Genomic DNA, 23889 nt, shown 5'->3' on the forward strand with positions numbered 1-23889 from the left:
GATAGATAGATAATAGATAGATTAATAAATAGATAGATAGATAAAAACAGAGAGAGATATAGACAGACAAAGACAAATAAAAACGGTACTTGTTTCCTAGAACGGCCACAATCGTGAGTGATCGTGGCTCTTAATTAAGGGACACGATCCTCACGATGTGGCCGATTTTTTACACTTTTTTTACTTTGATTGACAGAAATCGGGTCAATCGGTCGGTCGCGACCAATTAAAATCGGCCGCGATGCGACCGACCGATTGACCCGATTTTTCCATAGACTTCAATGTTAAAAAATCTTTTAACATTGAAATCGGGAGGATCTTGTCGGTCTTGTGCCATTATAATGGCACAAGATGAGATGGACTTGATTAAGTCCATCTCACATAGGGAAAAATGTTAAAAAAGGTGAAATGGGCCAATATGACCCATTTCACATTTTTTATGTGCCCGCCATGACCCCACGATAGACGTCAACCCGAAGCGTGGCGAGCGCAGCGAGCCCGCGAGGGGCGGCGGTGCGCGTCCTCCGACCTTTTCATTTCCCTACTATCCACTAGGGCGTGGAGTGAGAATAGAATAGTGTGGCGAGCGCAGCGAGCCACCGAGCCCGAAGCGTGGCGAGCGCAGCGAGCCCCGCGAGGGGACGCGTATACCTGTGAAGTTAGACGCGTCCCCTCGCGGGGCTCGCTGCGCTCGCCACGCTTCGGGCTCGGTGGCTCGCTGCGCTCGCCACACTATTCTATTCTCACTCCACGCCCTAGTGGATAGTAGGGGAATGAAAAGGTCGGAGGACGCGCACCGCCGCCCCTCGCGGGCTCGCTGCGCTCGCCACGCTTCGGGTTGACGTCTATCGTGGGGTCTAGCCCACTTAGTAACATTTGTGGGGGCAATTGAAAATAATCAGGTGAAAAAAAAAAAAAAAAATCGGGTGAAAAATCGGTCGATCGGATCGGTCGCATCGTATGCGACCAAATCGCATGCGATGCGATCGATCCGATTTTTTATCTTACGACCACAACGATCTAAATCGTTGTGGCCGTTCTAGGAAACAAGTACCATAAAAACAAACTCACACATCCAGCTCCTCTGTAGGCTCCCGGGCAGAGCTGGTCCCAGGCATAGGCAAACTAGGCAAATGCCTAGGGCGTTTGGAATGCCTAGGGGCACCAGCAGATTCTGCTGATTAAAATGATATGCAGCATGCCTATATTCTGTGTGTGAGTGAGGCTGTATCTGCATATGAAATAGTGTATTCATGGAAATCACTGTAACATAGCATTCTGTATGCAGGTACAGCCACAGTCGCACACAGAATATGGGCATGCCACATATCATTTTAATCACCAGAAGCTCCTTGTGTGTCCTGGTCACATAACAATGCAAACAAAAAAAATTCAGCAAAAAAGGCACCCAACGTTAGCAGAACTGGCCAGGAGCTGCATGGGCTATTGAGGCAAGATGTATGAGAAAACATCTGTATCCAAGAAGAGGCAGAGGTCACAATGTTAGCGGCAGTGTGAGTGCTGTCTGCGGGTGGGTTGGTTGTGCAATAGGGTTCGGCATACAGTATGTGTAAGGGTCATTATGTGTGTCATGTATAAATGCATTAATAATGTGTGACATGTGTAACAGGCATGATATGTGTCATGTGTATAAGGGCATTAAAAATGTGCAACATATGTGTAATGGGCATTATGGTTGTCATGTGTATAAGGGCATTAATAATGTCCAACATATGTGTAAGGGGCTTTATGTGTGTCATTATGTGTATGAAGGGCATTTATGAAGGTTGGCATAATGTGTAAGGGGTATTACTGTGTGGTATTGTCAGGGGTGCCGAGAGATAGGGGTAGGGGGTACAAAATATCCAGGCCATAGTCTGATGGAAGGGCCCAGAGGGGGCCCCTCCCCTTAAGTGACAGCAGCAGCTGCAGCTCTTCTCCCCTGCCCAGCTCACACTGCTTTGTGCTGGGTTGCATTGTGGCCATGGAGGTGCTTAAAATACAATATTTTCTCAGTATTTTTTCTAAGGGTATAATGTGAGGAGTAATGTATATAAGGTAAAGTTGTACTACTGTGGGATGTAACGTGAATAAGGGACACCATCGCATGATATAATGTGAATAAAGTTGCACTACTGTGTGGCAGAATTTGAATTGGGGGTACTATTGTGTGGCCATGCCCCTGCCCAACAAGAACACACCCCTGTTTGGGCTGCGCACCGAATGTGTGCACTGTTTCTATTTAAAATATTGCAGGTAGGAGCAACCAAAATTATGACTGCTATGATGAGGGTTGATGGTGCTGGGAAAGGGGAGCAGGGTCAGAGGCGGAACTAGTGGCAGTGCTAGGGGGCACCAGCCAAAATCTTGCCTAGGGCGTCATTTAGGCTAGGGCTGGCTCTGCTCCCGGGCCATCTCTCTTGTGAAGAGCTCCACACTGAGATGGGGGCATCTAGTGGCTCCTGTAAGCACTGCAGTTAGCAGTAACTCTGGAGCTTTCCTCTGCCTCCTCCGATGCTCAGCTCACCCTTCCCCGTGTGCAGGTGGGTGCTTTATGTTGCCGATGCCGCAACAGCGTCTTACAGGCAGTGGCAGCCGACAGGAGCATGGTGCAGAGCAGGGAGAGCGCCTCTGCTGGCCGGCGCCTCCCTGCTTTGCATCCTTGCTGAGCGGGTTCCGCCAGCCCTGATTGGAGGATTATGGGCTTCTTAGAAGGACAGACAGTGCTAGTTAGAGAGTTGGGGACAGATGGACCTTTTAATATTTGCAGGATATCCCCTGAAAACATCCATTTTCACTCGCAAAGATTATAAAAATATCTCCATATTTGCTGAGGATCCTTTATTTACAAAGCAGCCAAAGCATCCATAGAGTTCTATGGGTCTGCAAAGCTGGTAGGTTTACTGCTACATCTGAGAGGAATCTTGTAAAATGACTTAGAGCCAAATGTAGATGAGCCCCAAAGCAGTTAGTAAGAGCTACTATACTGTAATGTAAATGTATCTGTCTCTCATTCCTTTTTCCTAAAAAATGTAAGTGTAATGTGGGCTAGATGAAATTAGGGAGATTGTTAGACTAATGAGAGAGAGGGACATTGCTGCTATTTCAGGGAGTCTCTAGCAGAATGCAGGAGGGTAGGCAACTAAGCCCCAGCAGCTAACTGATTACTGGTACAGCGCTCCTATAGAACTCTCCACAGCAATGGCCATAGCACATGTGTCATCAGTGGACCAAGCATGAGCAGTAGAACCAGTGGCATAACTATAGTGCTGCAGCCCCAGCAATGGCGGGAGGCGCTGACTAGGTGTGGGCGCTATTGTTACTCCCCCAGCTCCCCCCTCCTTGTGGGTGCAGCGGGGTGTGGGCAGGGGGGATCCGTGCAGGTGTACCTGCGGCGCTGTCTAGAAGCCGCGGTGAGAGGGGTCCCTGCGGCGCTGTGTAGTGAGTTGGCGGGTCCCTACAGTGTCTTGGAAATAAATAGTCTAGCGCTATCCGCCGGGCGGCAGCGCGGGAAGCACTTCTGATTTTGAAAACACTTGCCGCAAGCTGATTCGCTGAGATTCAGCCAATCAGCGTGCGGCTCCCCCTCAAGCTCCCGGCTGAACAGATGGGGGTGTGTACAGGTTGGAGTAGAATCCCTGACTTTGTTCCAGTTCTGGTACAGGTATAATCACCCTAGATTGGACAAGCTTTTGAATTTCCTGCTTGAGAATCCTCTGATACTCCACAGCTGCTGGGAGTCCTGAGTGGAAATATCTCTGGGGAGGCAGTCTGTCGAACTCCAGCTTGTAACCATTTGAAATAAGATCCCTGACCCAGGAATCTAGGCAGGAGGCATCCCACACGTGACTGAAGTACAACAGCAGGCTCCCACAGCGACCATTTCTTGTAGTGGGTAAAACAGGGTTGCCGACTTTAAGATTCTCCTCTCCGGGAGAAGCCTGGAGAGGAGAGTTTCAGCAGCCGCTCAGGGGGCGGGGCTTACGAGTGACATCACTAAGCCCCGCGTTCATGTTGTTAAAGCAGTGAATTCATTGATCTCCGTGGAGGGGGCGGGGCTAAAATGACGCGATTGTGCCGTTTTAGCTCCGCCCCCTCCTCTGAGACCCGAGGATTGCGGCATTTTAATGCCGCAATCCGGGGTCAGCGGGGGTCCCCCAGAATCCGGGAGGGTTGCCCACCCTTCCGGGGGCCGGGAGGGGGTACCCGATTTTCGGGAGACTCCCGGAAACTCCGGGAGGGTCGGCAACCCTGGGGTAAAAACTGTCATGCAGAGGCATTAGGTGCAGCTGTACTGGAGCTTTGGTCATGAGGTACAGAGGCCGCGGCCTTTCTGAACTTGCCCTGAACTTGCAAGTACTTTTCAGCAAATTAGTCCCGCCGTAAAATGCACCCAGTGTTGTGATGATGTGCAACTCGCGAATCATCCGCACCGTTCAGGGTTAATAGGATCGACCCCTTAGTCTGCTGTGTATTAGCAGCAAACTGTGAGGACACATTCTCCAGCATAGATTTTATGCTGCTGGCCCATGCAGGCTCCTGAGACTCCCCTTGTGACACCCCACTGAGTTGTGGGGACACACCACTAAGCTGTGGTGACATGCATTGCTCACAAGTGATGTGAGGTAGATGCAGGGGTGAATTTTGAAACTGCAAATCATACGGGTTAACTTTCTCACCATTATGGAGACTGTAACCACCCCACTTACATACACACAAAACACACAATGTAGTAAAGTTCAGTGTGAGAGTGTATAGAATAATTATGTAAGGTTTTCTACAACTTGTAATGTGTGCACAAATGCTTAACAAGCAAGTGGGGTTAGGACCCAGAGTCACTGAGGGGACCAGCACACCCTTTACCTTAGCTCCCAGATTGAGAAGCTGGTTATCAAATACAGGTTGAGTATCCCTTATCCACATATCCATTCTCCGAATGATTCCAAAAAACGTGTTTTTTTTTAAATAAAAAATACAGCATTCCTGCTTTGTGGGAAGGCAGGGGAAGGGTACAGTTGCAGCCCTCTCAAGGAACCGTACTGTTCCCTGTTGCAGGACCAATGTCCTGAGAGTGTGATTGTAACTGTGGGTATTGTGCTGCAGCAAGCACACCCCTTGCTCTAGTCCCAAGATGTCAGTGGTATTACCTGGGGACCCCTTAGAGGTGGACCCCGGTTTCATTGTGTGGCAACACCTGTCCACTGGTGGGTCCCCGATGGTCCCTTGGCATCCATGGAGTCCTCCGGCGTCCACGGCAGGCCTTTCGCTTCATCTTCGGCGTCTCCAGCAGTCCCAGGAGCATTGCGCAAGTTCCCACTACATTACAGAAGCCACTTTCAACTTTTTACAGCTTATTTCAGTTGATTACAATCAGGTCCCAGTAGCATTTGAATATGCTGTATATAATCTCGACAACAGTAGTGAAACGTTTGTAACAAAGTCAGCAGAAGCTATAATTATGGTTTGATCAGATGTTGTCAGTAAGTGCATCACATTTTCTTATTGTTGATAAACCTCTTAGTTGGCAAGTGCTCATGAGTCATGGGCAGTGATGTGCTGTCCATTTACCTCACCATACGTCACTAGTTATCATCATGCAATGACAATGTGTAAAGTACTGTACTTATGTAGCTATTAATTCTGTGCCCACGGCTGCTATAAGGTTTTTCGGCACCCTAGGCAAAACAGTTTACTGCTCCCACCACCCGGGACCGGCAGTAGAAATTTTGAGGCCCTTATATCTTTTACACTTATATCTGCAGGGTCCTCTCAATCCCCCATGATCCTCTACTTTTAAAGCAGAGGGTGGCTATAAAAAAAATAAATAAATAAATAAAATAAAAAATATAGATAGATAGATAGATACAAAAGTACCAACATGCTCACCATTCCTAAGAATGGGGTGCAAAAAAAAAAATATATATACAGGGCTATTTTTCAGCAGGCTCCAGCAGGAACTGAGGGGTGAATTTATGAAGCTTGGAGAAGTGTTATCTATCCCCATAAAGAACGTTATGAGCAAGGTGATAATGGTTCAGCCAATCAGCTACAATATGTAAATTGACAGGTAAGAGCTGATTGGCTGAACCATTATCACCTTGCTCATAACGTTCTTTATGGGGATAGATAACACTTCTCCAAGCTTCATAAATTCACCCCTGAGACCCTTACTCTTTCTGACAAAATATTTCTGACAAAATATGTCTTAGATGGACAAAACCATGTGCACTGCAGGTGAGGCAGGTGTTACTTGTGCAGAGATAATTAGATTTGGGTGGGGTTTTACACCTGCCTCACCTGCAGTGCACATGGTTTTGTCCATCTAAGAAATATTTTGTCAGAAAGAGTGAACTAGAATAAGGGCCTCAGTTCCTGCTGGAGCCTGCTGAAAAATAGCCATATATATATATATATATATATATATATATATATATATATATATATATATATATATACACACACAACAAAATCCCTAAATTTGCGCTTCTATATATATATATATACACCTGGTGGTCGCTTGTCAAACGTAGCCGCGGCGGAGCGCGGCGGGTACAGTACTCACCCACTCACCCGTCCGCACCCGCCGCCGGCTAGCGTGTGCAGGCTCTGGCGTCAGGATGGCGGTCAGCGGCGGTCTGGGGTAGGGACGGCAGCAGGGGAGCTCCGAGTATCGGCGTCCTCGTCATTGGCGTCGCCGGGAGGCCGGCGTCGCAATCTTGGTTTGGGGCAGGGAGCAGATTGGCCCAGAGCGGAGGTCTCCTCCCTATCCTGTGCTGACAGCCAATGGCAGCCGCCCCCTTGAGATATAGGGGATCTGCCTAGGCTGCTCAGCGTCAGTGCAATGAGTCTTCTGAGTCGTTCACAACTCCCAGCTGACTCCCGAATCCCGACTCTTCTCTCCTGACTCTGGTGCCTTGCTCTTTGTGTCCAGCTACAAGGAAAGTTACCCTCCTGACACCAATGCTGCAAGTCCTACCTAGCTCCAGTACCTGCTCGTATCCCTGAGCTACCCGGCACAGCATTCCGCTGGTCTCCTTCATCCAGTGATTCACCTCCATCATCTTTCAGTCTTCCGGATCCATTTCTTCTGTCACCAATATCAGCCTCTTTCCGGATCATTATCTTCTTATATGTACTCTGGCCCTTCAAGTGTACGTTCCCAGAACTGCCTGCCCTTTTCCAAGTACTGTGCTGGACTCTATTATGATTTACCATTAACTGCCACTTAAAGAATTATTTGAGTGAAGTTTATCATTTATGAAATCTGTTATTAAACCTGCACGTTTCAACCCTTCTCCTTCTGGTCCGCCTCCGGCTCCTGTGCACCACACGACTTCATCCAGCCCTTTAGCCGTGACAGTTTGCACTGACCCGATGGAATCGGGTGAAGCACAGGCTTCCATGACGAACGTTCTTTAAGGCATCATGGCTCGCTTGGAACAAGTAGAGGCTACCCAGCGTCAAGTGGCTCAATTTCTCCAGACCTTGTCACCACCTCAGACGGCTCCCTCAGTTTCGGCAGCTCCAACCTCCGGTGCTTCAGTTTCAGCTACCCCACCAGGGCCAGTCGCAACTGTCATCATCATCTACAACTGTCAACCCCCAGTAAATATGACGGGTCACCGAAGGGATGTCGTGGGTTCCTGAATCAATGTGACGTTCACGTTACCCTCCAGCCTTCCAACTTCCCTTCTCCCAAGACTCGGGTGGCATATATTGTGTCCCTCCTGGCAGGCCCGGCCCTGGAGTGGGTATCGCCTCTTTGGGAGCGCGCAGACCCCATACTCAACAATTATGAAGAATTTGTTGCTTCCTTCCGTCGCATCTTCGACGAGCCTGGCAGAGTGTCCTCCGCAGAGATCCTAAGGATTCGCCAGGGCAGTCGCCCAGTGGGACAATATGTCGTACAGTTCCAAACCCTGGCTTCAGAACTAAGATGGAACGAAGAGGCTCTCATCTCCGCCTTCTGGAATGGCCTTGCTGGTCGCATCAAGGACGAATTAGCTACTCGCGATTCTCCTTCCACTCTGGCTGAACTTATTTCATTATGTAACAAGGTCGATCTGCAGCTCCAAGAACGCCAACTTGAGAGGAACCGCTCTGATCGCCTTCGCCCTCGATTTTCCTCCAATGTCGCACCGGCTCTCAAGCCAAATCCGCCTTCTGCTGTGTCACTAGATGAACCCATGCAGATCAACTGCTCCTGGCTCTCCCTCGAAGAGAAGTCCCGAAGACGACGAGAGAATCTATGCATGTACTGTGGCTCCTCAGCCCACTTACTATCCTCCTGCCCGCTGCGTCTGGGAAACGACCGCTCCTAATCTCCCCGAGGGAGGTCTGATTAGGAGTCTTGCTTCCATCTCCCACCTCAACTGATTCCACCATTCCGGTTACCCTTGTGTGTCCCCAAGGGAGAAGTAAAGTTCAGGCCCTATTGGACTCCGGTGCGGCGGAAAACTTTCTTTCTTCTTCTTTTGTCACCCAACATGCCCTGCCTGTGCAACCCTTGGATCACCCGCTGGTTCTCACCGCAGTGGACGGGAGTCGAATTCGTAGTGAGCAAATCACCCATCAAACCATCCCTGTGACCAGAGGCGTAGGGAGGGCGGAGCCACCGGAGCTCATGCTCTGGGCGCAGATTGGTGGAATGGCGCCGCCAGGCCAGCCGCCCCTCCGCAAATGATCCCCTGCTACACTAATGGCGGGCAGCGTGTGCCGGCGGCTGCCCTGCCCAGCGCCTAGCTGCTGGTCCAGTCACTCAGCGTTACTACAGCCTGATGTCTGTTGCTGGACGCTGCTTGAGAGATCAGACAGGGCTGCAGGTCCGAGCACAGACACGGGCATGACGCTGTTGCAGGCTGCTTGTGTTCTCCGGGGCTGCAGACAGAGGATCAGAGGCTCACAGTGCCGGAGAAGCAGCTCGCGTCTGGCACTTCTGACCTGCCAGCTCGGACAGCCAGCGTCTCCCTCCGTAACTGTAAAGTTTTATCATTAACCTTTGACTTGTGCACACACATCAGCTGACCCCCGTTATTGCCGCTGATGAGTGCACACGGGAGGGAGGAGGGGGAGTGAGGGGAGGAAGCTACAAATCTCTGTCCTTTAATTAAAGTAAGCACTCCCCCAAATACAGGAGTAAGAGACACAGGATAATGTGGTGGTGTTATCATCACTAGGCTGCCTAGACGTTACAGTGTCTTATATAGCGCAGCAGATTCCGTTACAGTGTCTTATATAGCGCAGCAGATTCCGTTACAGTGTCTTATATAGCGCAGCAGATTCCGTTACAGTGTCTTATATAGCGCAGCAGATTCCGTTACAGTGTCTTATATAGCGCAGCAGATTCCGTTACAGCATCTTATATAGCGCAGTAGATGGCGTTACAGTGTCTTATATAGCGCAGCAGATTCCGTTACAACGTCTTATATAGCGCAGCAGATTCCGTTACAGTGTCTTATATAGCGCAGCAGATTCCGTTACAGTGTCTTATATAGCGCAGCAGATTCCGTTACAGTGTCTTATATAGCGCAGCAGATTCCGTTACAGTGTTTTATATAGTGCCGCAGATTCCGTTACAGTGTCTTATATAGCGCAGCAGATTCCGTTACAACGTCTTATATAGCGCAGCAGATTCCATTAAAGTGTCTTATATAGCGCAGCAGATTCCGTTACAACGTCTTATATAGCGCAGCAGATTCCGTTACAGTGTCTTATATAGTGCAGCAGATTCCGTTACAGTGTCTTATATAGCGCAGCAGATTACGTTACTGTGTCTTATATAGCGCAGCAGATTCCGTTAAAGTGTCTTATATAGCGCAGCAGATTCCGTTACAGTGTCTTATATAGCGCAGCAGATTCCGTTACCGTGTCTTATATAGCGCAGCAGATTCCGTTACAGTGTTTTATATAGCGCAGCAGATTCTGTTACAGTGTCTTATATAGCGCAGCAGATTACTTTACTGTGTCTTATATAGCGCAGCAGATTCCGTTAAAGTGTATTATATAGCGCAGCAGATTCCGTTACAGTGTCTTATATAGCGCAGCAGATTACGTTACAGTGTCTTATATAGCGCAGCAGATTCCGTTACAGTGTTTTATATAGCGCAGCAGATTCTGTTACAGTGTCTTATATAGCGCAGCAGATTCCGTTACAGAGTCTTATATAGCGCAGCAGATTCCGTTACAGTGTTTTATATAGTGCTGCAGATTCCGTTACAGTGTCTTATATAGCGCAGCAGATTCCGTTACAGAGTCTTATATAGCGCAGCAGATTCCGTTACAGTGTTTTATATAGTGCCGCAGATTCCGTTACAGTGTCTTATATAGCGCGGCATATTCCGTTACAGTGTCTTATATAGCGCAGCAGATTCCGTTACAGTGTCTTATATATTTCAAATGTAACATGCCAACACATGTTAGTCACGCCCCCAATTCATTACCGGGAGGGGGAGGGGGGGCGCATTCCCCAGATCCTTCCGGTCTACCAGACCAATCCACAAAGAGAGGGTACCAGTCCTCCGTCTCCTCTAGCTCCACCCTTGTCCATACCCGCACCATATCGCTCATTCTCAGACGTCTTCAGCAAGGGAGGTGCTGACACCCTGCCTCCTCACCGTCCTTGGGACTGTCCAATAGAACTGGTGGCCGGGAAGTTTCCTCCTCGTGGCCGCATCTATCCTTTATCCCTACCCGAGACCGAGGCCATGTCCACATACATTCAAGAAAACCTAAGCAAAGGTTTCATTCGACCATCTACTTCTCCGGCTGGGGCCGGGTTTTTCTTCGTGAAAAAAAAAGATGGTTCTCTCCGGCCATGTATCGATTATAGAGGTCTGAACGACATTACTATTAAAAACCGCTACCCATTACCCCTTATCACTGAACTGTTCGACAAGATCAGAGGGGCGTCAATCTTTACCAAACTGGACCTGCGAGGGGCTTACAATTTGATCCGGATCCGTCCGGGTGACGAGTGGAAGACGGCTTTTAACACGCGCGACGGTCACTATGAATACCTGGTGATGCCCTTCGGCCTTTGTAACGCCCCGCCGTCTTTCAACAGTTTGTAAATGATATTTTCCGGGACTTGCTGTACCACTCCATTGTAGTCTATCTAGACGATATACTCATCTTCTCCCCAAACCTTCAGCTTCACAGGCAGACAGTGTCCGAAGTCCTACGACGTCTTCGCCGAAATCAGTTATTCTGCAAGTTGGAGAAGTGCGTCTTCGAGGTCACCTCTATCCCGTTCTTGGGTCACATCCTTTCCTCAACTGGGATAGAGATGGACCCAGAGAAGGTGAGAGCCATCCAAGACTGGTCAGCACCTACCACACTCAAAGGAATCCAAAGATTTCTAGGCTTCTCAAACTATTACCGTCGATTTATCCAGAATTTCTCTACCATCGCTGCCCCTCTCTCTGCTCTTACTCGCAAGGGGGCAGATCCAAGTCGGTGGCCGCAAGAAGCATCCTCTGCCTTCCAGCAAGTGAAAGGAACCTTCGTTACTGCACCAATCCTCCACCAACCGGATCTCGACAGACCCTTCATTCTTAAGGTGGACGCATCCTCGGAAGGGATCGGTGCCATCTTGTCTCAAAGAGGTGAGGATCAAGAATTACACCCTTGTGCCTTCCTCTCCAAGAAGTTTCTTCTGGCAGAGAAGAATTACCCCATAGGGGAGCAGGAGTTGCTAGCGGTCAAAACCGCGTTGGAGGAGTGGCAATACCTACTGGAAGGGGCACGACATAAGATCACCGTGTACTCAGACCACAAAAATCTGTCATTCCTCAAACATGTTCAGTGCCTCACTGCCCGCCAAGCCCGCTGGGCCATGTTTTTCGAACGTTTTGACTTCCAAATTAAATTCCGACCTGGAACCATGAATGCTAAGGCAGACACCTTGTTCCGTTCCTTTGAGACTTCTTCAGATCTAGAGACACCTCCTCGCCCAATCCTCGACCCAGTGGTCTTTGCTCAGGTAACCGTACAGCCTTCTCCTCCAGGCAAGACTTTCGTTCCTCCCAAACTCCGCAAGAAGGTATTGTCCTGGGCACACTCTTCCCGCTTCGCAGGGCACGCTGGAGCACAAAAGACCTTGATGTTCCTATTACGTTCCTACTGGTGGCCAACCATTCGACACGATGTAACAAGCTTCGTCGCCTCTTGTGTGAGGTGTGCTCAACATAAAACACCCAGAACGTCTCCCGCTGGTCCTCTCCGTCCTCTAGCCATTCCCACTGAACCATGGACCCATCTGTCAATGGATTTTATTTCCGAACTTCCTCCTTCAAAAGGCCATACAGTAATCTGGGTAGTGGTTGACCGATTCTCTAAGATGGTTCATTTCGTCCCACTGAAAAGTCTTCCATCTGCTCCAGTACTGGCTCAACTATTCATCTCGACTATCTTTAAACTTCACGGGCTGCCCAAAGAGATTGTATCCGACCGCGGACTACAGTTCGTTGCAAAGTTCTGGAGAGCTCTCTGTGCCACCGTGCAAGTCAAACTCAAGTTTTCCACCGCCTTTCATCCCCAGACCAACGGCCAGACAGAACGGGTTAATCAGGACTTGGAGGCCTTCATCCGACTGTTTGTTTCCTCTTCCCAAGATGACTGGGTGGACCTTCTGCCTTGGGCAGAATATGCTCATAACAATTCCTATCACTCCTCCTCCGGTACCACCCCCTTCTTTACTGTATTCGGCAAACTTCCACGATCTCCAGATTTCTCAGACTTATCCTCTTCCGAAGTCCCTGCAGCAGCCTCTTCATTACAACACTTTGCTAAAATCTGGTCGGATGTCCACACCGCTCTCCTTAAATCTTCCGCCCGATACAAGAGGATGGCAGACAGAAAAAGAAGGGCAGCTCCCAGATTGAAAGTTGGAGACCAGGTATGGCTGTCCACTCGCCACATACGCCTTCGTTTGCCATCTATGAAGCTGGCTCCCCGGTTCATTGGGCCATTCCCGATCACCCAAGTCATTAATCATGTCGCTTATAGACTCCAACTCCCTCCTTCCCTAAGGATTTCAAACTCTTTCCATGTTTCTCTTCTCAAGCCTCTAAGATTGAACTCATATCAAAGGAAGATACCCAAAACGCCCAAGATTAACTCCGAAAGAGGGGCTGAATTCGAGGTGAAACGCATCATAGACTCTCGTTGCCGCAATTCTCGTACCCAGTATCTGGTGGAGTGGGTTGGATTTGGACCCGAAGAGAATTCCTGGGTGGATTCTATCGATCTGCACGCTCCAAGTCTGGTAAAGCAATTTCTCCAAAGAAATCCACACAAGGTGCATAGGTGCCCTGGGGTCACCCTGAAAAGGGGGGGTACTGTCACACGTAGCCGCAGCGGAGCGCGGCGGGTACATTACTCACCCGTCCGCACCCGCCGCCGGCTAGCGTGTGCAGGCTCTGGCGTCAGGATGGCGGTCAGGGGTAGGGACGGCAGCAGGGGAGCTCCGGGTATCGGCGTCCTCGTCATTGGCATCGCCGGGAGGCCGGCGTCGCAATCTTAGTTTGGGGCAGGGAGTGGATTGGCCCAGAGCGGAGGTCTCCTCCCTATCCTGCGCTGACAGCCAATGGCAGCCGCCCCCTTGAGATATAGGGGATCTGCCTAGGCTGCTCAGCGTCAGTGCAATTAGTCTTCTGAGTCGTTCACAACTCCCAGCTGACTCCCGAATCCCGACTCTTCTTTCCTGACTCTGGTGCCTTGCTCTTTGCGTCCAGCTACAAGGAAAGTTACCCTCCTGACACCAATGCTGCAAGTCCTACCTAGCTCCAGTACCTGCTCGTATCCCTGAGCTACCCGGCACAGCATTCCGCTGGTCTCCTTCATCCAGTGATTCACCTCCATCATCTTTCAGTCTTCCGGATCCATTTCTTCTGTCACCAATATCAGCCTCTTTCCAGATCATTATCTTCTTATATGTACTCTGGCCCTTCAAGTGTACGTTCCCAGAACTGCCTGCCCTTTTCAGAGTACCGTGCTGGACTCTATTATGATTTACCCCTAACTGCAACTTAAAGAAGTATTTGAGTGAAGTTTATCATTTATGAAATCTGTTCTTAACACTAATCACTATGGTTTAAAATTCACGAGCACAGCACATAATAAGGAGATTACCTTCCTGGATGTTGCACTCTCGGCCGAGGGTGGCTCCATACGTACAACATCATTCAAGAAAGAGGTTGACTGTCAGAATTTTCTTAGTTTTACTAGTAGTCACCATCGTCCCTGGATCACAAACATCCCTAGAAGTCAATTTATTAGGATCAGACGTAACTGTTCTGAAGATTGTGATTTTATTAGACAAGCAGATGATCTGACCACAGCATTTCTGGAGTCGGGCTACCCTAATGAACTCCTAATAGAAGCCCGAGAGGGAGCTATGGCTCAAACACAAGCTTCCATTTTGAATAGAACAAGAGACAAAAGTGAACCGAAGAATCTAGTCTTTACGGATAGTTCCACGCCCATATTTGTTTCAAAGTTTAATACTCACTCCAGACAACTGAGAAATATTGTTACAAAGAATCATGAAATTCTCAAAAAAGATAAATTTTTGAAAAACACACTAGAAGAATATCCTAAAATTGTCTTTAAAAAGAATATTACTTTAAAAAATTCCCTTGCTCCGAGTCATTTCTCAAATGAGAGTTCTGTGAACAATACAAGTTCTCTTTCTAAGAAAAATAAAGGTTGCTATCATTGTTCAAGACCCAAATGTATCACATGTAAATTTTTGAAAATTGGGACTCATTTTGTGTCCACAGCTACAGGTATACCTTATACCATCAATAACCACATAGATTGTTCCTCAGCTTTTGTTATCTACTTGGTTACCTGTATCTGTGGAGCACAATATGTTGGTCGGACAACTCGTTCCTTGAATACTAGGTTCCTGGAACATAGGAGGAACACAATAAAAGGTGTCTTGACACACAGTCTGTCTAGACATGTGAAGAACAAACATCATGGGGACGTAGAGTGTTTAAAAGTACAAGGGATAGAGAGTATTCAAACTACCCCGAGAGGAGGCGATAGATTTAATTATCTCTGTAAAAAAGAAGCCTATTGGATATTTGCTCTAAATACGTTGCACCCTGCAGGTCTCAACGAATGCATTGAATTGAATAATGTTCACTAAAGAATTTCTCTCCTCTGTTGAATTTCTGCATTCACTATCACTTTCCAGTGACTTATTTATCTATATACACTTTTGTTAAATGTTGATCCTTGCATAATAATTCTACATCAAGATATGATCAACTGTTTATTTGATTACTCTGACAATATGATTATATGACACTGTTAGACTTCTCATGATGTCCTCATCAACAGTGTCTCATCACATTTTTGAAATTATATATATCTGATAAAGTTTTTTTGTAAATCCTTTGAGGAGGTTGGGATTAATAGTTAATCAAAATTAAAAATTAAATAATTGTATGTTATACATATGTATAATATTATACATATGATATATGTGTGGATTAAAACACAATTAAGCTCATGCACTTCAGTTAGAGAGACCAAAATAACAATTTAAGATTTGAGGAGAAAAATACGAAGTCAAATATTTTTGACTTATACTCCGGTCTCTTCATGGACTCGAACTGATGATGCTGAGGTTTTTGACAGTTGTATGGACTGGACGCCTTACCAGTGGAGCCACGGCTCCATATGTTTGTTGAATCAGTCAATTCTATGATACTTATCCTCCTCGAAGGATTCTTTCTTTTTATTTTATTTTCTTTTCTTTTTTGATTGATATATGTAGCGATGCCATTCCTTGTCAATGTGACTTTTATATATATATTTTTTTTTTTATTCTTTATTTTTGTATTTTCTGTTATTGTATTTATCTATTATTCTATCCTGAGCTGCACTTGAGTTGTTTAGGATAGAAATATATCTGTTAACTAAAGGTATACACCCGCGCTCCACGATAAACACCTGTAGCTCTTGATGAGTTAAATACACACCTGAACCCATTAATTGACTTTCCACCACTAAGAATTATGATTGGCTACTTAGCCTTTTAAATACTGGAGACCTTCCTTCAGCTACTATGCTCCTTCTGAAGAAACCGCCATTATATTCCAGCGGAGAAACGCGTCAAGGATCGTTATCTACTACTTCTAAACCCCCCTCTTACCTGCCGATATCCTTTCTGCACTTAAGGAGACGGCGCAATACAGAGAGCGAGACATTTTCCAAAGCGGCAATTACAGCTGATTTACAACTACAGTACCTGCCTATTCGGAAAGCCGGACACTGTGGACCTATACAAAATCTAAGGTCATTGAAGGTGCTCCCCGCCACGCCAAATACATCATCGGCTCGCTGATTATAGCTGGAGCCGGGCGGGTTGAAGCACCCCGACACAGAAGGCTTCCGCAGGGACTGTATTCAAGTACCCGTAACATCAGAGAGGTACTGGTCTCAAAGTATATACAATAGCGCAATCCTTCCTCCTGAGAAACCCTTTGATAACAAAGAATGGTTTATTAAAACTTTCTAGATGTGCACATCTTCCTCAAATAAAAGAAAAGTTTTCCAAGATTCTAAAGGATCACCTTCCTAATTGGCCCCACTTACATATATATTTCCTTGGAAATTACATTTGATGGATATTTTATTTTTCATATGCAGGGAATTGTTTAAGAGCTGGGTTTATTAGTAACCCATGATTAAGTGGTTAATAATTATTTTTATTGCATTCCCAATTGGGTTAATTATATCTGTGATATTGTATTTTGTGATTTTATTTGTGTTTTCAATGTTTTTTCCTCCTTTTTTTTATAAATAAATTTTATATGAATTTTCTAAGATATATGTTCAGGTGTGTGGCGCTCTCTTTTGAATTAGATTAATTTTAGTGTTTACATAAAACCAATTAATTTCCTTTCTTATAATTCAATTTATTTTTGTTATTAAACCTGCACGTTTCAACCCTTCTCCTTCTGGTCCACCTCCGGCTCCTGTGCACCACACGACTTCATCCAGCCCTTTAGCCGTGACAGTCGCTATTAGACACTTAGGTTCCCTACCAGTAGGAACCTACAATTTCCACTAACCACAATAGTGTCCCCAGCACCCTAAGTGCAATACATAATGTCCATAAAATATAAAATATATAAAATTATATAAAAGAAGAAGATGCTTGTAGCTTCAGATTTTCTGGAAAATTCCTGTTTATTTTGATCACTACCCAACGCGTTTCATTCCGGTTAGGAACTTCAGCAGGGGCTTTTTTGATCTTCTGAGTATTTTTGCCTATTCCTAGGCTTAACCTTCACTTGCTGGCTGGACTCCAAGGAGCACACACAGACACATATTATAGTGGAATTATTTCCTGACTTTATTTACCTAAAAAGTATTTTTTGAAGCTATAAAAGGCTGACAGTTTTTTTCATAATAGAGGGGATTTATCAGAAACTCCTTTACAAATAGAGGCTCTGGGCGAGATTTATTGTGTTTACCGTTTTTGACAAAATGCGATTTAAACTCAAATCGCCGTGTATCGCCATTTTTTTTAATCGCATTTTCCCCCAGAAATCGCGTATTGAATGGCTGGCGCAAAGCCGCCTGAAAAGTGCGATACATGGTGATAGACGGCGATAAGGTGCGAATTGAGTCGATGTAATACGCCATAAAAGTGCGATTTCCGGGTTCGGTCATGTGCGTATTTGCGGCCAACCGGAGTGCGATTTACACCAATACACCTGAACAGCCCATACAACATGCTAACCTATTGGCCCACCTTAGTCCCTTGCAATACGCATCATACCCCCTATATAGAGGGGCGCAGAAGCCATTTTACCCTTTGAAAGGGAGTAAGGCGTTTGAGATGGAGAGGAGAGGAGGTTTTGTCAGGTGCAGAGGAGGCAGAGGGACAGCCAGCTTGGGCCCAAACACCCCAACCACTGGGAGAGGTAGGAGAGTGAGAGCCAGCACTGGCAGAGGCAGGACAGGGAGAGCCAGCATGCTCCCAGCAAGAGCTGCGCCAGGGAGAGGCCACATGGTGGAAACTGAGCAGGTGGCTATGGAGGATGAGGAGGAAGCAGGCACAAGCCAGGTGTCCTCACAGGAGGAACAGAGAGCCAGGCACACAGAGGAGGAGCTGCAAGAGGGGGATTTCTCAGAGGTGGACTGGCCTGTGCAGGAGGCAGAGGAAGCTGAATTGGAGGTGCTGGGTGAAGAACCAGGACAGGAGGAGGAGGTGGAGGAAGAGGGTGAGGCTGGAAATGTGGAGGAGGATTCTCATATGAGGAGAATATGGCCCTGGTGCTTGCACTCCTGCCCCTGTATGACCGCCTACTTGGTCCTCACCATCATCGCACAAGTGTGGCAAGGAAGAAGGGGATGTGGGACAGTATCACCTCCGCGGTAAATGCAGTTAGCACACACAAGAGGAGTGTGCGCAACGTCAAAAAGCGTTACAATGACATCAAGCGCCTCCTCAAAGCAAAGCTTGCCCTGGAGAAGAAGGAGGCCTGTCGCACAGGAGGTGGCCCTAGGCAGGAGGTCCGCTTTAAGGCATATGAGAGGTTGCAACGCCGAATCATCCCACCGGAGGTGCTTCCCGGCATCCACATTGCCGACACAGACAGGCCTCCCACTCCACCGCCAACTGGTAAGTGTCCACACATGTCAATGTAACATTTTGCTATGTCATGTGCGCATGCTATTATGCTGCTATGCTTTATGTGTCCAAAAGATTGCTGTGTGTGGAACTACATCTCCCAGCAAAATTACATTTTGCTACCTTGCATTGCTAAATTATGGACTATGCATGTTGCTGGGTTATGTAGTTCCACAGATCCTATTAATGTGTGCTGTCCTAAACACTGTAGGCCTGCAGTGTACTTGATTGTTAATCCTTATCAATCCTCTGGGTAGTTGGGAAAGCACTTAACAGTCACTTTTACAGGTCTAATCTGCTGGTCTTTCCTGTTATTTGCAAGTGGATTCAAAATATTGTTCACAGTCATAATACTCAAATAACCACTTCAGTTCAAACTCTTCAAATTCCTTATGTAATCATATCAGGGTCCAAAAGTTTGAATGAGGAAAAGTTTTTATCTGCATAATGTGAAAAATGCCAGTTAGGTGCAAATGATTTTAATATAAAATGTCTTCTTCTTTCAAACAGCTCCAGCTCTGGAGTCCCAGCCTGCTGTTGACCAACATCAGCCACATCCGATTGGTGACACTGTCCAGTCTGCAGGTGAGATATCATAGTGTTACACACACACATTGCACAATTCACACATGCCTGTCCCCACCACAGTAGCCTGTGCCAATGCATAATGCATGAGCAATACCTAACCATTCCAACTAAGGTAACATGACCCACCATACACCAATCTGCATAGCATACTTACCACTCTTTTCTCATGTGTAGGTCCTTCACAACCGATGCCTGAACCAACGGATCCCATGCAAAATCTCGACGACATGAGTGAAATCATACTGGAGAGGGTGACATCGTTGGAGCCTGCACAAAACCAAGCACACCCAGTCAATGAAGCCCCCTATACGCAGTCACATAGGCAGCAGCCCACAAGCATTGCACCCACCAACACCCCCACTAGTGCGGAGGAGTTGGCGCAATCCATCTATATTTTTAAGGGGAAACAACTCGCTTTTATGGAGGTGCAGACCACCCAACTAGAAACGGTGAAGGGGTATGTGCAGAACATAGCTCTGCAAATGAGAAGAATTTCGCAAAGTGTGCGGGCTAATGTAGGGACACAAATTCGTCTTGTCCCTACATTAGACACACGCTTAGCAGAAATTGGCCAAGCCATTCAGGGTCAAACTACTAGTTTTAGAGGTCTAAATACCAACATGGTTGAACAGACCCAAGCAATTAATGGGCAAACAACTGCGTTGATGTCCCTACAAACGCAAATCAGCCTCAGTGCAAATAGTTTGTTAGGTCTGCACCAAACCACATCTACCCAAAGCAGTAGTGTATCCTCCACTCCCATGAGTGGGTCCCCCACTACTCCCCCACGCCGTAGTGTCCGTACTAGGTGGTGGTGCCACTACTGGTAAGGGTGCTAATACCCGGGGCAGTATTTAAACATCAATGATCTTCTTTGCATTTACATGTGTATCATGTTTATTCTTTTTTGCATTCACTGTTGCAGTGAGTCTTCCTGCAAATGTTTTATATGCTATGGCCTATGGCCAAATGTTTCTGCAAGTAAAAATTATTTGCATCCAGCAAACTTGTTGTCATTTTTTCCAAATGATTACCCACACTGTTCTATTATGGATTGTCAACTAGTGACTTTTTAACAGCCATGGGACTTTGGTTTGGGTGTGCTTATTAGTAATGGTATTTTTAGGAAATAGTCACATTTGAAGGGGTTAAGCATTGGGAATTGCATACTGTATGTAGGCACCACTTTTTTAGCACCATTTCAAGCACCTGAGATCAATGATCCATGTCACCTCCATCCATGAAGCCTATGTTAAATAGTAGTTGCCAACATTTGCACACTGAAAACTACAGTACTTACTTGACATTGTTATAGGTGTTATCATGTTGCCAGCCATAAAGTATGCTGTAGTGGGGTAGCTTTCAGGTGTTGGCCATTAGTGTTGGTCTGCTTCTAGGCATTTAACATGGACAGGGAAAAATGTCATGTTACCAATGTATGTGTGTTACAGGTTCCCCATTACTATTCATTGTACACACACAAATTACCTCTGAAATGCTGCAGGATGATCCGTGTACGAACCACATCCCCCCTCCGTGTACCTCGCACTACAACATCAGTAGTTTGAGCTTCCTGCACGACTGCTGCAGGGGCCACATCAACATAATTTGGTTGACCCAAAGCTATGTTATGCAGCATGCATCAAGCCTGGACAACCAAAACCACTTTGGCAGGATAGTATAGCAGTGTACCTGCTGACCTGTCCAAACACCTGAATCGGCTTTTCAGCACCCCAAAGGTGCGTTCCACTACATTGCGGGTAGCAATATGTGCAGCATTGTAGCGGTGCTGTGCAGGGCTTTGTGGGTTCCGCAGAGGTGTCATGAGCCACGAATGACACCCATATCCTGAGTCACCTAACATGTAAAGGGATTTGTGTGGTCACATATCATGTGGGTAATTGGTACATAATAGTAGCAGCCTATACTACATTGTTTGGGCTGGTTTAAACAATTACAACAGAAATGACTCTTGATTAGAAGGTTACACACATGAATGTTAAAGGTAAAGACATAGGTAAGCAAACAGAGTGGTAAGTGACTTACCAAGTAGCCAGCCCTCTGGCATGGTGTTGTTGTGGAAACGGTCCCAGAGAGCCGAGTGCCGCAGGATATAGGCATCATGGCAGTTCCCGGGGTAGCCTGCAACCACACTGAGAATTCTGAGGTTGGCATCGCAGACCACCTGCACATTGAGGGAATGTCTGCCCCTGCGATTGACATAGACATGCTCCCTCACGTGCGGGGCCCGAATCCCAATGTGGGTGCAGTCTATGGCTCCCAGCACATTTGGAAATGCTGAGAGCCGATAGAATGCCACCTTCAGGTCCTGCCACTCGGACTCACAACGTGGGAATGTGATATATGTGCACCACAGCTTCTTCAATGCATTTAACACTTGAGAAAAATGTTTAGAGAAAGTGGCTTGTGACACCCCCAAGGCCCATGAGCTCACAGACTGAGTGGAGCCTGTGGCAAACAAGTGGAGGGCGCACATTAATTTCTGCAGCCCAGACACTGCATAGTTGGCCCCCCCACGAGGGTCCAAATCATCTCTCACCTGCTCATATAAGTTCAACAGGTTCTGTCGGTTCAACCTAAACATGTCCACCACCTGTTGATCAGAGAGGGAGTCCAGGTACACCCTAGCACGGTACCAACGAGAAGCACGGAGTGGTCAGGGTACCTGGATCTGGTGGGCAGCAGCAGCATCCCTCCTGCGCAGCTCCTCCAAACACCCCAGCTCACAAACTAGCACCTCCAGTCCACTGTGCAAAATGTCCATCTCAAACAGCCTCACAGGTGTCCATAATCATGTGGGAGTATATGTAGGGGAGTTAGTAAGTGGTATGTGGGTCACCTGTGAGATATTTAACCGTTTCTAAATCGCCACCCTGTACTTGGTCTGTTTTGGTTTGGGGGAAAAATCGCATTTTGCTGTCGATTTCCAAATGCGGCAGACATTAAATTAGCGATTTGTATCTTTTTCAATGGGAAAACATCTGGATGCGATGTTGTAAATCGGCACTTCAGAAAGTGCGAATTAGCGGCAAAAAGTGCGATTTCTGCCGCGAATCGCCACCCATTAAGTAGGTGATTTGGGAAAAATAAAAAAAACGTCCGTTTTTACGATTTAAATTGCCAAAAACCCAACAATGATCACTAATAAATGTCACCCAGGATCTCCTTTTGATCTAAGTAAAGGTCAAAAATCAAACACAAAAAAACCTATCACCAGAGGGATTTACCTCATATCATCGGATACCCTAAAGTAAACCTAGGAATAGGCAAAAATACTCAGAAGATCAAAAAAGCCCCTGATGAAAAAGTGATCAAAATAAACAGGAATTTGCCAGAAAATCTGAAGCTACAAGCATCTTCTTCTTTTATATAATTTTATATATTTTATATTTTATGGACATCACATATTGCACTTAGGGCTCTGGGGACACTATTGTGGTTAATATATATATATATATATATATATATATATATATATATATATATATATATATATATATATATATATATAAAAAATAAAATCTTATATGTGATACAGTTAAATCCCAGCGGTTGGGCTGATAGAAACCCTGCACTAGAATCCCAACTGCTGCAAGAGTACATGTGCCATAACTCTGACATGTAACTGGGGAGATGTAGGGTTAGGGATGTGGTGAGGAGGTTAGAGTTATACTGCAGGGAGGGAGAGTTTGGGTAAGGCTCTAAAAGGGGGGTAGACACTAACAGGGAGGATTAGGGTTAGGCTGAGGTGGGGGGTTAAGGTTAGGCTGCAGGGAGGGCTAGGAGAGTAGAGGGAAAAGGTTAGGGTACTAATGGGGCCCCTGTTGGATCCTCCAAAAGGAGCCCATCTCCCCGATCTGCTCTGCCGGGTGGTGGGGGGTCTGCGCATGTGTGGACAGCATTGACCCCCGGTTGACATCTGACCGTAATGTGCAGTGGTGCAGAGAGTAGCTCATAGGCTACAATGGGCTTCCATCATTCTGAGATGACGGTAGCTGTGATGGCCGATATCAAAAATGTTTTGCATTCTATATATATTGGTTAATCTGGTAGCATTGCATCCCCCCACTGAAACCTATAGGGGATGCGGCTGCGTACAGCACAGCGGAGATCGCAGCAGGTATCAGAGATATCAGGTATCAGAGAAAGAAGGTATCAGAGATAGCAGGTATCAGAGATAGCAGGTATCAGAGATAGCAGGTATCAGAGTTCCCCCCACTGAAACCTATAGGGGATGCGGCTGCGTACAGCACAGCGGAGATCGCAGCAGGTATCAGAGATTCCCATTCCCATCTACTTACATTTGGGGGATACTAAATAATATGCAGCTAACAAGTCAGTCCATACTTGCTGAACTCTGGGCTGCCTCTTCCAGAAGAAAGCAGCAAGGTTAGCACTACTGGGGACATAATATATAACTGGCACTTAATATTTGCAAGACATTATTGCTTAGCATTTAAATTCAGTGACACAAACTTCATTTCATATTTTGAAACATAGTTTCATGCACAAATAAAATATGTTTGTGTGTATTTCATGTGTATGATGTGTTTAGACAACATAAATGCATTATGTATTCACACATGGGTCCCACCCTCAAGATACCTCATTGAAATATAAAAATA

The 23889-nt window shown here is 46.5% G+C and overlaps 1 long non-coding RNA gene across 1 annotated transcript; it reads right to left on the reverse strand.

Annotated features, from left to right (window-relative positions):
• Positions 1-18958: 18958 nt before the first annotated feature.
• LOC146059038 (uncharacterized) lies at positions 18959-20966 on the reverse strand. The gene is made up of 3 exons (XR_014470115.1): positions 20544-20966; positions 19398-19510; positions 18959-19234 (listed from the first exon to the last, which is right to left on the reverse strand). It is a non-coding gene; the product is annotated as an uncharacterized LOC146059038 (long non-coding RNA).
• Positions 20967-23889: the final 2923 nt, after the last annotated feature.

The sequence above is a fragment of the Crinia signifera genome, chromosome 2 (genome assembly GCF_055691185.1).
Source record: "Crinia signifera chromosome 2, ASM5569118v1, whole genome shotgun sequence".
In the NCBI taxonomy this organism is placed as follows: Eukaryota; Metazoa; Chordata; class Amphibia; order Anura; family Myobatrachidae; genus Crinia; species Crinia signifera.